Raw genomic sequence first — 13,827 nt, forward strand, 5'->3', positions numbered from 1 at the left:
GTCATTACAATCATCATCAGATATGCTCGTAGATTCAGCAGCTTCAATTGACTCAATAGTCGAGACATAACGCGCCAATTTATTTATTACACGCGTGAACTTATTTTTTATACTCTTTTCTGGTATGTTTCCCGATGTGTAACTCTAGTACTGCTAAGTTACCTCTGCAACGTTCCGGGAAGATTTTTAAGTCTACGTAATTCAGGACATAAGGGTTATACTTGGCTTGCAAGATCTCTACTAAGGGTTCCAGACCCGCATCAAGCCTGTCATCATCCTTTTTTGGCTTCTTGAATCTTGTGTTGCTGACAGGTCTCTGTCCGCGTTACCACAATTATAGAATATTAATGTCCCAGCGGCCTATTTTAATTATTGTCTAGAACTTACCAGCCCCAACGCCAATTTGAACACAAATAAACTCCCTTAAGGTCACAAATAAAATAAAAATATATAGAAAATAGTCACACTGAAATATTACAACTAACACGTCAGATAGACAGGTGATAATTGATAAATGGCTTTTGAATTTTTAAATTTATGCATATATAAAAAAAAAGGTAAATGAAGGTGTAAGATTTAGTATACAAGAATATGTTGCAATTATGAGATTAGAAAAAAATAGAATGAAATGAGATATCCACTTTAAATAAACCAAAAATTTGACAAAAACGTATATAGCAATAGTGTATATATATATATATATATATATATAGAGAGAGAGAGAGAGAGAGAGAAAGAGAGAAAGACTGATATAAATTTCATAATTTAGCAGATATTATATTAAATTATTTAATTTATCTTAGGATCGTTAACATTTAAATATAACCTAGATATGTTATCACGTATTGCGTTATTTTGTATTTTGCTTTACACATTCCGCTAATAAACGATCCAATTTATCAAAGAACGTTCAGTTGGTTACAGTCAAAGTGGATATCACCATTGAGTTATAGCATTGGACGAAAATGAAAGAGTTACTTCAGATAGAGAGTGGTATGTAATTGGATGAGCCAGTGTAAAAACGAAAAGTATTTATTGAGTTGTGTTCGGCATCGATTACAGGCGGAGTCTTTACCGTCAGTAGAGATACACTCACACACACAAAGACAAGCTGCGGAGTGTGTTTTTGTGTACTTGCGTTTGTGGAATGGTGTTTGTATTTGTGAGCGTTCGTCGAGAGGGGTGGACGAAAGCAGAGTTATAGTAGGGGATAGAGCAGAAAGGCAGCCAATCTATTTCCTCCCCCCGCTCAATCAGACCGCAGAATAAGGCGCCTTCGGCACTCCACTGTGCATTTTGATAGGACAGAAATTGAGTCCCTCTGTGGTCATCTACGCTCCACTATGGATACATAAATTGTATTTTACATAGATTCATAAGGCGAAGTAACGAGAGGCAATTTGAAAGCGCGTCGAGCATCATTACTAGTGGAAAGCGAGAGAGTACGAAAATGAGTATGCATTCGTAGGGAGAGATCCGATAAGCGGGAGAATATTTATTGAAATAGGAACTCACAAGGGAGAAATGGAATTTCTCCCCTCCACACAGTTACCTCGGATTGTGGATATGTAAATACGCCATATCGCATATAGCATATCGGTAATAAATAAGATAGCGCGAAATAGAAGAAGATTCACACTCTTCTACCTCCGAAATCAAATCCACTAAATATTCACCTTTGGGCAATTCAGTTCTCTTTTACCGACAGATTTCAAACGTTTCAAATAAAAAGGGAATTTTTATTGTTTTCAGAAAAACATTGAATCAAAGTTTATTTTAATGGAAATTCAACTCAAGGAGACTAGATTATTAATTATATCTCGCCGAATTATCAACGATATTTTGGAGATCTCTTTAATTTTAGAAATTTATTTCGCTGTTCTTGCACAGAACTGCCCAAGAAGATTTTTTTGCCATCAATTTGTGTTTTATTTCATAATACTTTCTAAGACTTTTATCTATCTCAGTCCTCTGGACTGATCTAGTGAAAAACTAGTCGACAGAAAATAAAAAAATTCAAGAGAATTATTAATTTAATTTACGAAAATATTTATTATTTTATTATATTTGAATGCGAGAAGAACGAGTTTGTTAAAATGTAAAATATTACCACTATGTCAAAAATGTTTGTTTTTGCCACTTTAGTAATTTATGTAAAATATCAATTTGAAATTATAAATTTCAATTAAAAATTTTTAAAACTTCTCAATTTGTTGGTACATAATGAAATCACTATTTTTGTGCCTAATTTGAATATATATTTTTAATATAAATTTGAATAACTTTATTAGATGTATTTGCTCCGAGAATCAATCATATTCATTGAAATTTTACTTGCTCATTAATCATATTTTCATTGATAATTTAAATATGCGTATTTTATCGATAGTTTGACATTTAAATCTACCCGTATTGATTTTTAATACTGAAATGTTTAGATACTGCAAAAGAACTGCACATTGATAAAACAACAAAAAAGCAGTAAATGGAAAAGTATAATTTCATAAAAATAATCATTACTTCTGCAAAATGCAATTTGCTAAACATTTAATTACTTAAAAATCACATTATTAACACGCGTTCGCACGCGCACACACACGCACGCACACATACATACTTGACACACAACCCAAACACATTGATGCTATATACATTCTATTATACGCTATATATTGTATTAAAATAAACTATCTAGTACAGAATATTGAGATAAGATATCCTGTTCTTACCTTAATTTTTCAATGAACGTACTTTCGCGGAATCCTGCATCACGATTAAAATATTTCCGTTATTGCATAATAAAATTTAAAAAATAAACATACTAAGATAATGAAAATTACGTATTAATTTATACGAGTGCTGCAATCTGTTGAAGTTTTTAGTGGACCGTCTCCTCAAACACTGTTTGAAATTTTGTTTTTATTTATGTATATGATATTTTTCTAATATCTTAATTATCTTGATTAAACTTCTAATTTACACACATCCACACTCACCCATCGGCGTCTATCTTTGTTTGTGTGTGTGGGGGGGGGGGTCGATGAGGGGGCGCGTGCGCACTCGTATGCGAGTCTGTATAAAAATTATTCTTAATGCCAGTTAAAAATTAGAAACATTACTAACCTATTAAGTCATATATTATGTTGTTAACTATTAAATTATTAGGTTATTTTTATTTCTTTAATTACTCAAATTTTAATGATATTTATGATAACATTTAACCAAATGTTTTTGTTTTATACGGAAGAAAAAATGTCATAATAAAAAAAAAATTATTACCGAAAGGTGTAAAATTTCGTGGAAAGAATAATCAATAGTGTAAAAATTCATGGGAGAATAAGTTTAAGTAAAATTCAGCATAATCTACTTTATTTTCATAAAAGAATCGAATGGAGTTATGTAAAATATCAAAACTAGATTTTTGAAAAACGTTTATTTTGTAAAATCAAACTACATTTATTGATATTAATTATATAACATTTTTATGTATTATAATTTCAACATCGAATCATCGTTGAAAATTATTATTGTAATACTTTTACTTTTTAAGATGTTTGGAACTATAAATTACTTGTGAGTAATAGATTCAATGTCATCAATTTTACAATAACTCGTTAAAAAAAATATTATTAAAAAAAGAATCATTTATTTAAATGTGTTAAATCATTCACTAATTAAGTAAATGCAACATTACGTGCACCAATACGAAATCTCGGTAGAAATTACAAACGAGTACTGATCCCTTAAAATTATTTATTTGTAAATTTTTAATTTTCAAGTAAATCTACTTGTTTTTTTTTTTTTAGTGATACAGTAATTATAATAATTTCCCTTTACAACAAAAAATTATGATGTTTTAGATAGAATCTCCTAGAATTTTTAAACTGGGTTTAGAAACGTTTTAAACAAAATATTTAAATCTACTTACCTTTCCGGTTTCAGGGTAAATTAATGTTAATAAACAATTAGAAAATGGAAACTATCAATAAAAATTAATAATGGATGTTTTTTTGGATATTTCTGTTAGATATTGCTAGAGGAATTACGATGTATTTCACGAATTACGAATATATTTTCAAGGCTATCTCGTAAATATTATTTATTTCTCATATTCTTTACCGTTCTAATCCTAGTATCATAAAATAATCAGAACTAATATCCATTCTATTTAAGTTATTTAATAAAATTTACGGATAACCCACCGGGTTGGTCTTGTAGTTAAAACTCGTCATCGTAAAATCTAGTTGATTTTCTGAGTACAAAGTTCTAAGGTTTGTCCTTGTAAAGGCAGTAACTTTTATATGAATTTAAATGCTAGACTGTGGATTTCTGTGTCTTTGGTGGCTAGCTTTCAATTAACTACACACCTCAGGAGTGGTCGATCTGAGTCTGTTCAAGACTACATGTTTACCGGACCCTTACAATTAAATTGCACTACGTCTGCAGCTACGTCAGGCCTGGCAAGCTGGTTGTAGTGACTGCAGTTGTTAATTTATACACATACACCCTGGCCTAGCAGTAGTTCAAAAACTAAATGTTACTGATGAAATTATTTATATTTTCATTTATTGAAATCTGTATTTCAAATTGTGTTACTATTATTTTATATTTCCATTAAAAAAATTTTTTTAAACAAAAAACATTTTTTATTATTAACGTTGTTTTATTGGCACAGGCAAAAACTAACACCAGAAAATTATATACAAATAACTGAGTTATGTTAGTTATTTTTATTAAAACAATGCAAAGGAAGAATTAGGTTTAACGCTTAATGGATTAATCGCAATTAAAAAATAGCAAAGAAGGTAAAAAATATATGTATAATTTACGGGTATAAGTCTGATTATTTTATTAATCTGTCTTTTGATATCTTTTACGATTTCCCTAGTAAAATCTTTTTACTCAACATTAGATTAAAATTCTATATTCTTAACAAAATATATTTATTCATGAAATTTCAAGTTAAATAGATTTTCTAAAAAGCTTGATTTAATATAGAAAATATCCTAATGGATTTGATTTCATACAATTTAAGATGTTTTATAAAATAACATATTCTCTTTGTTTCAATAATGGTCTGGTAATTAGATAAGGGGTTTTGTATAAGATTAATTTTTTAAGAAGTATAAAAAAGTATATTCATTTTTTAGCAAATGCATTGCAATATTTAAAAGCAAAGTTCTTGTTACTCTCAAAGTTTAAATAATATGGTTAGAATTGATTTTTGTTCCAATCTCAGATTCATTAACTTTTAATGTCAGATTTAAAATTTCAAAAGTATCACTTTGACTATTAGTTATAAAATCATAATTAAGGAAGTACTGAATTGATTTTTAGTAGTGGGAGATTAGAGATATAATTTAAATTATTGTATATATAATGCATACTAATATTTTATTCAGATGAATAAAAGAATGGTAATTAGGAAGATCACTTCAGGAATGAGTAGTTGTGGAACTCTATAGACTAAACCATAAAAACACAAAAATAAATTTCCCAGCATTGCACGGAAGGATCAGTGAATAACGTGATCGGATAAAGAAAAATTGAGATTTGAAATGTTAAACTGAAGTGACTGTTTTTAAACCTGTATTAACTTTTATGATTATGCAATGTGACAGCGAAATATTCTGTAATGAAACTACAATTATAGTTACTTGAAGAAAAACAATTTTAGAACAAAACTAAAGCACTCATGTAATTAAAATTACAAATTTGTAGAGCTGATAAATAACTGAACCGAATCTAGATTAATTATTTTTTCTGTATATAAGATATTAAAGCATATTTATTTGTGTTAGAAATAAGATTAATATTTTATTTTTTAGTTTAAATAATTTTACTGCCGATAATTTTATTATCCTTTGAAATACTTGTATGTAAAATACTTCCGCGATACTTGTAGTTTCTATAAATTGTATATCTATATATATTGCGCAGTTTAGATGATCATTGTTTTTTCTTTGTATTAAATATAAAGTGAACTTTCTAAATACTTTATCAATATTTTTCAGCTATTTTTTTTTGCAACGTTTTGCTTTTAGAGCTTTTCGAAAAATATATAATATCGTTAGTTTACTTATCATGAAAAAGCGGTTTTATTTATTTTTTTATTTTATTTGTATATTTTTAAGAGAAGAAGTGAAAGTGCGTTTCTCTACGTTGAAAGTGAGCGAGACAATTCAGCAAAGCATTAGGACCCACGCAGTAAGTGCTGTTGTTTGCCCTCTGGATGCAAATGGAAAAGTTTCCCCGGCACCCTCGTAATCTCATTACTCTATGTTTATAATTATGCTACCGCTCCGCTAATGGATACAGCTAAGTAACAAAGAGCGTCACATTCCCAGTTTTTGGGCAGCTGGTGGAACGTGTAATAGAAATTGCACATCTACAATGCAGTGGGCTCTGCATTCCCTTGACAACTAATACCTCCCGTTCATTAATACAGAACCCCTTCTAATACTTCCTTAGCACTTTATCGCATTTCTACCATTCTTCTCAGTCTGGCATCTACACCAGACATTCATTGTCAATTAATACTAGTATTCCACTTATTGCATTTTAATTTTAGAACTGAACGGAATTCATAAAAATTCTTTTTCAGTAAGATATTTCAGTAAAGAAATTTTATTTTTGGAATTATGTCAAAGAAAGAGTAGAAATGTACTAACATTAACCTATCGTTTTTTTAATAATCGTTTTAAATTATATCTTGGAAAACCTATGTGAAAAAATAAATAATTATTATACGTAATAGAGAAAAGATATATTTTTCTATGTATATTTTAACTAAAACCGGATAATTGGATTGTTAGGCTTTATACGAGAAATATATATATATATATATAAAGAGAGAAAGAGAATGAGTAAAAGAGAACTCATTTATTAATGTAACATAGTATATAATAAAATTTGTTTAAGTGGCTGTCACTTGTATGTTCAGTTTTAGAAGACTAATTATTACCAAATCTTGTTTAATAAACACATAGGAACAGTAATGTCAATAAGAGTTCTTCCAAAATGGCATTTTTCACATTTAATTTCGTTAGATGAATAACACTTCATCGTTTTTATTTAAATTTTAATTGATATGGAATTTCATTATATACCTATGTGATTTATTACAATATTCCAAATTTTGGTTTACTTACGTTTATTTATTTAGAGTTATTTACATTCAAATTTAAATTTATACTCAGTCACATTCATATTCTTTTAGACACTTTTAAAATCAACAATTTTTGTAAAATTATACAATTTATTATAATTTTTACTTTTGAACTTATTTAAATTTGTTTTGAGGTTTCCCACCGTGGTGGTTATTCAAATCATGTGACGGGTATGTGTCATATCATATGTTCTTTTATTGTAGGAACTTCCTGACTATGGCAGTTGATTTTGTAATTGTAGCTTTCTGTGTGTTGGCCTGAACATGTACTGGGAAATTAATTTCTTCAGCTATTGTGTCGGTCTTTTTGCTATTATGCCTTTGATATTATGATCGGTACTGTTGTTACTAAGTTCTGTTTCCAGATCCCTTTCAGTTCTATTGCAAGGGGAGTATATTTTTCTATTCTTTCTATTTCTTTTAATATTAAATTATTGCCTTTCTATATAACAATATCTATTATGTACGTATGTTCTTCTGATTTCTTGATTAATATGACGTCTCGTTTATGGAATGTAATTAATTATTTTGTTTGTGAGTATTGCGATCTGTCCCATTATAGTTTGTAGTTAGCATTCTCTAGTGTTCTTTCAAGTCTTAGTAGGGCATGTGTGTTGCTATAACACAATATTCAACTACAAGAATGTTGAATTATTTTTTCTGCTGTGTTGTGACTTTCAGGGCAGTTTGTTACAGCAAGTATTTACAACCTCCTGTAATATGATCAAAAGTTTCTTTAGCTTGTAATCAATTACTGCTTGTGTTTCGTTCTATGTTCTCTTTCGTGGAATAATTTCTGCAGTCTTTTGTGACTATAACATTATCTTGTGTTGCTAGTGCAAATCTTTCAGTTTCTGGAAATAGTTATCCGGTTACGAGGTCTTTATATGATAACGTTTGGTCTACATTTGGATCTTGCATTATGTTGTTCTGATTACCACAAAGTTTTTCCTTCTCATTTTTTTTTTCTTATATTGTCCAGTCGTTGTATAAATGATCTTGTATCCTTTTGTTGTAGACTGAGTTGTGTAAATTGTTTGCCTGTTTTGTAAACAGCTTTGTGAAGCGAAATGTTTTTGTTCTTGAAATAAGATTTTAGATTTTATATTTGGTTGCTGAGTAATATTTTTAGGTTTGTGAGTCCTCTTTTCGACTTATTTTACTTCTTCCAATGAAGGAGTTTGGCTGTAATTTACAATTATCTGTAATTAGTGTAGTCCTGTTGAGCCGGTTTAGATCTACCAGGTCTTTGTCTGACCATTTAATTCTGCCCAAGGAATATGTTGGACTGGGACTGTGTAAGTATTTATTACCTTGATGATGTTTTTGGCTTTAAGTTTTGATTTAAGTATAGCGGTTAGCAGATGTATGTATCTCTTTGAAGTTTCAGGGTTAACAGGATATTCACTGTATGACTCACCCCTCGTTATTATGAGATATTAAAATATATTTGAAGACATTTTTCTTTAAATATGCATTAAGAACATACATTTTAAAGTGGCTACACTGATACAGCTACTGTTTTAAGTAGTATATAAATAAAAAATTTGAGGCAAATTTCCTTTCCAGAAGTTAAATTATACATTTATTAAAATAAAAATGCATTGAGAAATACATTCAGTTAATAAATCAATATAGTCCATTTTTATTTAAAATTAATATTTTGAAACTGCAATTTATATTGCTTTTTTTATTTTATTATTTGAGTGTTTTATTATACTTTTGATACAAGGATATACAGAAGAAATAAATTTTGGATAAATGACGCAGTCGGCAGCACCTATTCATGTATAAAAACTTTCTTCTCAATATTTTGTTAGAAGGCTAAAAAATATAATGTTTTAAAGTGAATTTAACCAACTACTCCGAGAAATAAAACGCAACTGACTTAAATCAACAGGAAAAGTATTAAAACAGTTTGGATACAAAAATAAAATTACCTCTCATCTCTTTGTTGCCCCATCAATAATTTTACTATTCTTCTTATAATATGAAAATATTTTACGTGGATTAGTTTTTTTTCTTTAATAAGCAAAAAAAAAAAATAGTTTTCTTTTGTAAATGTCAAGTGCTGCCACCTAATAGAATAATTTGCCAAGAATGGTATTAGTTTTATAAAATGTATTTTTTTTAAATTTTAAATTGAAGTTTTAATATTGTTAAAACACAAATGTTTATATTCTTTAAAATAATGTTATTTGTTCTATAATTTAATACCTGTTGGTCACTTGACTGGGAAAAAAATACAATTTGAAATCTGGGATATAGCCTGAACAACCTAGGAGGGGACACACCCCCGCCATGTAGCTATATTACGTTCACCCCCTCACCATTTTCATTCTAGGCCCTGATGGGTTTTATCAGAGGCCGTCTTTCTGAACATTACATTCTGATTATACATCGAAATCATGAACTAGGTTTCTATCAGAATATCATAGAAGCAAATGCAGTGGTAGACATTTTTATCTGTAATTTAATCGTATCTCTTTCCCATCGCTTAGATTTTCTTGAACATCTTTGCGCTTGTGATTTACTTTTCGTAATACGAAAACTAGAACAACCACTCTCAACATAACAAGCATATCATTTATGCTCACTAGAAAATTTAGAATAAAGTTGATTTTTATTAAATTTTACCGAGCCAAATAGTTTTGTGATAGAGAATAAGAAAGCTAATAAAGTGCAGACGATATTCCTATAAATCAAAGGAATATTCCTTCTAGTAACCATAAAATCTTACTGTGCAATTAATATCAGAAAAATTATACAATATTTTTCTGTTATAAATTATGAGCCTTTTATACGATTACATACTACCAAGTTATAAGATGCATTGGAAATTTCGAGGAAAATAAAAAATTTATTTACTCATTCCTGTTACGTAATAATTTCCTAAATATTTCTAATTTTTCTACTTTAGAAAAAGGAAAAAACTTATAGTATCTGCTGGTGTATGAGGTATATGTAAATTTCAGAATGCTATCTATTCTCACAGTTCATCCGTAAGAAGTTGATTATAAAAATATTTTTGAATGTGTGAAGTAAATTTGTGATTTTTTTGTTCATTGGATTATATCCTTCACAAGTTTTACGTCACTGAAAAATTGAGCAGTACTAGTTAAAAATATAAATCGTGATTAGAATCCCTACATGTTCTAGATGTTTATTATTGAGAAATAAATTTAAAGAATTTTTAACAAAACGACATTGCACGATATTTATGTTTGCGCATTTTTCCAAGTGAAAAAACAGATTGGATATATTTCACGCTGTAATCTAGTTGAATGAAACAAAAATTAAACTTTATAAAATATTTACAATTTTTTTTTCTAATAATTTTATTTTTAGGAAGATATAACAGCAGTATTTCATGGTAGATGTTCAAAATTAAATGTTCAAAATACCATGATTAGTTTTTGTGATTTAAATTTTCAACCGATTATTTAATGCTGAATGTAACCCGGACAATAACTTTTCCTATTTTAGTGGAATGAGTATTTTACTTTTCTAAACAAAGTACATTACTATACTACAATTAAAAAAAAATCCCGTAAGGCAGATGAATACATACAAAGCGGTTTTGTAAAATTAAAACATACGACAAAATTCACCTGTAGGATATTTTATTCAATTTCATGACAAATGAGTTGGATGAAATCCAATAAGTTGTTTTTTTTTTTTTGTAAACATTAATAAAAAGTTTAGACCCACACAGGTGACAGCAAACTAATTAATAGCTTTCCTTTCTTGTGACAGATGATATTTGTCTATTTTTGTAATTTAAATATATTTTTAGATTTGCATTTTAATGGCTAGTTTTAAAGTTATATTTATAAAATACAACTCTACTGCTATCTCCTGGTTAGAACTACATTTACCAAACAATATGTTACGTAGCAACATTTTAGCTTTACGTGCATTAATGAACGTTTAGCACTAGTTAAATATTCTAAAACAAAAAAATTATGTGCCTTTAAAGAGATAAACAGTCTAAAAAACATACAGGCTTGTAGTATTATTTTGTTTTTTCTTTGCTATTTTTAATTTCTGTTATTGCAATTGCTTGCTGGTGCTTACGGGTAAGTATTTCATTTTTTTTTTAAATTTACGAATAAAATTTAGTAAAAGAAATAAAATTAAAATTTTTTTTTTTCATATAATCATATATTTTATCTATTAAAAAAACACACCTATGACTTCTTAATAAATTTACATAGTAATTCAATAACATATCACTTTTTTTTTTGTTTTTCAATAAGTTAATTTTTCATTTTATCTTCAATTTAGAAAATAGAATAAATATAATCGAATTTAATAAATACATTTATGTAATAAAGTTAAATATAATGCGAACTTGTTGATTTATGTAAGATAGATTTTAATTACAGAATCTATTAAAGATATTTTTTTATAATTTCACTAACTTTATTGAATAACATAATTATTTACCAATATGTATAATTTTATTTTACTTAAAATTTTGACTGAATTTAAAATCATAATTCAATAAGCAGTTGAATAAGTTATTACCTGTAATAAGTGTATCTGTATTTCATAGGCGCTTAGTGTCCGGTAATTGTTAAAAGAAAATTAATCCAAATTATAACACTTAATTTTTAGTTATTTTTTTGATAAATAAATTTTTATAGTAATGCTATCTATATTAACTAATTTAAAATATTTATTTTAACTTTTTCATTATCTGGAAGCTAATTACAATATTTTTATCGACTTTTTGAAGAAAAGTACAGTATTTCTTTAGGTCACATAGTGGAAATGAAGGGGGGATAACGAATTTACTTTTAGGTTTTGAGAAATGAGGAGTACGGAAATATCATTCACTTAAATTAGGGTTTCCTTATATATTTTTATAGGCTCGAAAATCTCCAAAATTACTAATTCAATTTCATTGAAATTTAGATATACTCTAGTTGTATATATGAAGTTGTGGATGTAAAAATTTGATGAAAGTTGATGGATCAATTTATGGAAGAACAAATTTGATACGGGTGGTTCACTTGATACCGCAAGTTTGAACGTTGACGTTTCTTTAACTGCGGCACCTACTTTAAGCAATATTGGACAAAATTAAAAAATATATATATTAAAATATTAGAATTAAATTACTTTAACGAAAAAATTGTCTTTTTGTTCCTTTATTAAAACTTCTGTTTAAATTTTTTTGGAAACATACATATTAGGGAAGTATAATTGCTGGGATTTTCGCAATTTCTTATTTTTATAATAATTATTAAGTGTCATATAATGATATTACTTTTACGTACACAATTATATCGTGACCTTGAAATGGAAACTGACATTCTCTAAATATACTGAGCTAAATTTGAATAATTCAAATCATATTAGAAGTATTTTAATAAAATTTTGGCTACGTATTGTGATTCATTTGCACGTTTAATTACTTTTATAAACTCAAATTTAATAGCACTTAATTATTCTAAAACTAAACAGTACCTGCATTTAAATACGAATGTTTGTACAACATTACAAGGATATAGAAATCAGTAAAAAATTTTTTATTATAGTAATATCACCTATATTATTAATATTCTTTATTACTATACTAAGGGGTTTATACATTATTACATCACTTAAAAGAATTTTCTAAAATTAGATGCACTAGTTAGAGAACATCCATTCAATAATATAACGTTCGATGTAGAGCCAGTGTAATGAAAATGTTGAACAGATTACTTATAAGAATGAATAACACCTTCATTTTAGTGAGAATGTCATGCTAATACGCAGTAAATAATAATTATTTATCTTAGCAAAAAAAGACTACAGGAAACAATTTCAAAATTTATTTTAATAGACCCCTTTTTTACCCTGCTTTCCGGAACCAAACCCCCCAATTAATCATCAATCAGAAGTGACTGATGAGGGAATCACCAGGCTTAGCTATGCAGTTATGCGGCCTTCATCACCCAGCTACCGGGACTCGATCATTTGTACTTCGCTTCTAATTTAGACACTCCCGAAGGAACGGCCCCACCAGAACTCAGTCTTTTGCTCAGGGGCTAGAGAGTCCCCTCACTTCATCTTCACATACCCAACCATGCAAGCATGGGTAGCCCCGTAAGGAGCTGCAGCTCTCCCACTCACTTCCCAATATTTCATTTCAAGTATTCCCGACACAAAACCCGTCACAATGTCAAAGTCCACCGGACTGCGTAATATCGTTTACGATGGTCCCTACCTTGAGATGCCAAGTTAGAACTCGACAGTTGCGGCGTTCCTTGTCGCACCGTGGGCACTGGAAGACCATGTGCTCCGGCGTGTCGAAGTCCCGAAAGTCCAGAAGGGGACTTCAGCTCTTCTTCGTCCACACAGGTATGAACGAAAGACCACATGGCTGGTCAGGAATTGTGTCAACCAGAATCCCTGTTCGCCAAACTTCCTCCCAGCGCACAACTCAATGTGCGTGAAACGATGCGTCCACCTTCCTTTCGTGGACGCATCTCATCTAGTTAGCCAATCCTTGTAGACAGTTGCGTTGGCAAGGTCCTTAGACAAAACCTGATAAATATTCGCACTTGTCGCCACCTGCTGTTGAAGTGGCGGTATCCCAGACACCACCAGCACCGCCTCAGTCGAGACCGACGTGTATGCCGAAGCTATCTTAAGAGCCATATGGT

The 13,827-nt window shown here is 29.2% G+C and overlaps 1 protein-coding gene across 2 annotated transcripts in view; it reads left to right on the plus strand.

The window, feature by feature from the left end:
• Positions 1-13,827, plus strand: part of LOC142333996 (uncharacterized) — a 402,091-nt gene that overhangs the window by 334,809 nt on the left and 53,455 nt on the right. The window contains exon 1 of one of the 2 annotated variants that reach the window (XM_075381670.1): positions 11,110-11,247. The exons of the other annotated variant lie outside the window; for it this stretch is intronic. The gene's annotated coding sequence lies outside the window, so the exon portion shown is untranslated. Of the gene's footprint in view, positions 1-11,109; positions 11,248-13,827 lie in introns of those variants that run through there. 2 annotated transcript variants of the gene reach the window in all.

This window comes from Lycorma delicatula, chromosome 1 (assembly GCF_047948215.1).
Source record: "Lycorma delicatula isolate Av1 chromosome 1, ASM4794821v1, whole genome shotgun sequence".
NCBI lineage: Eukaryota > Metazoa > Arthropoda > Insecta > Hemiptera > Fulgoridae > Lycorma > Lycorma delicatula.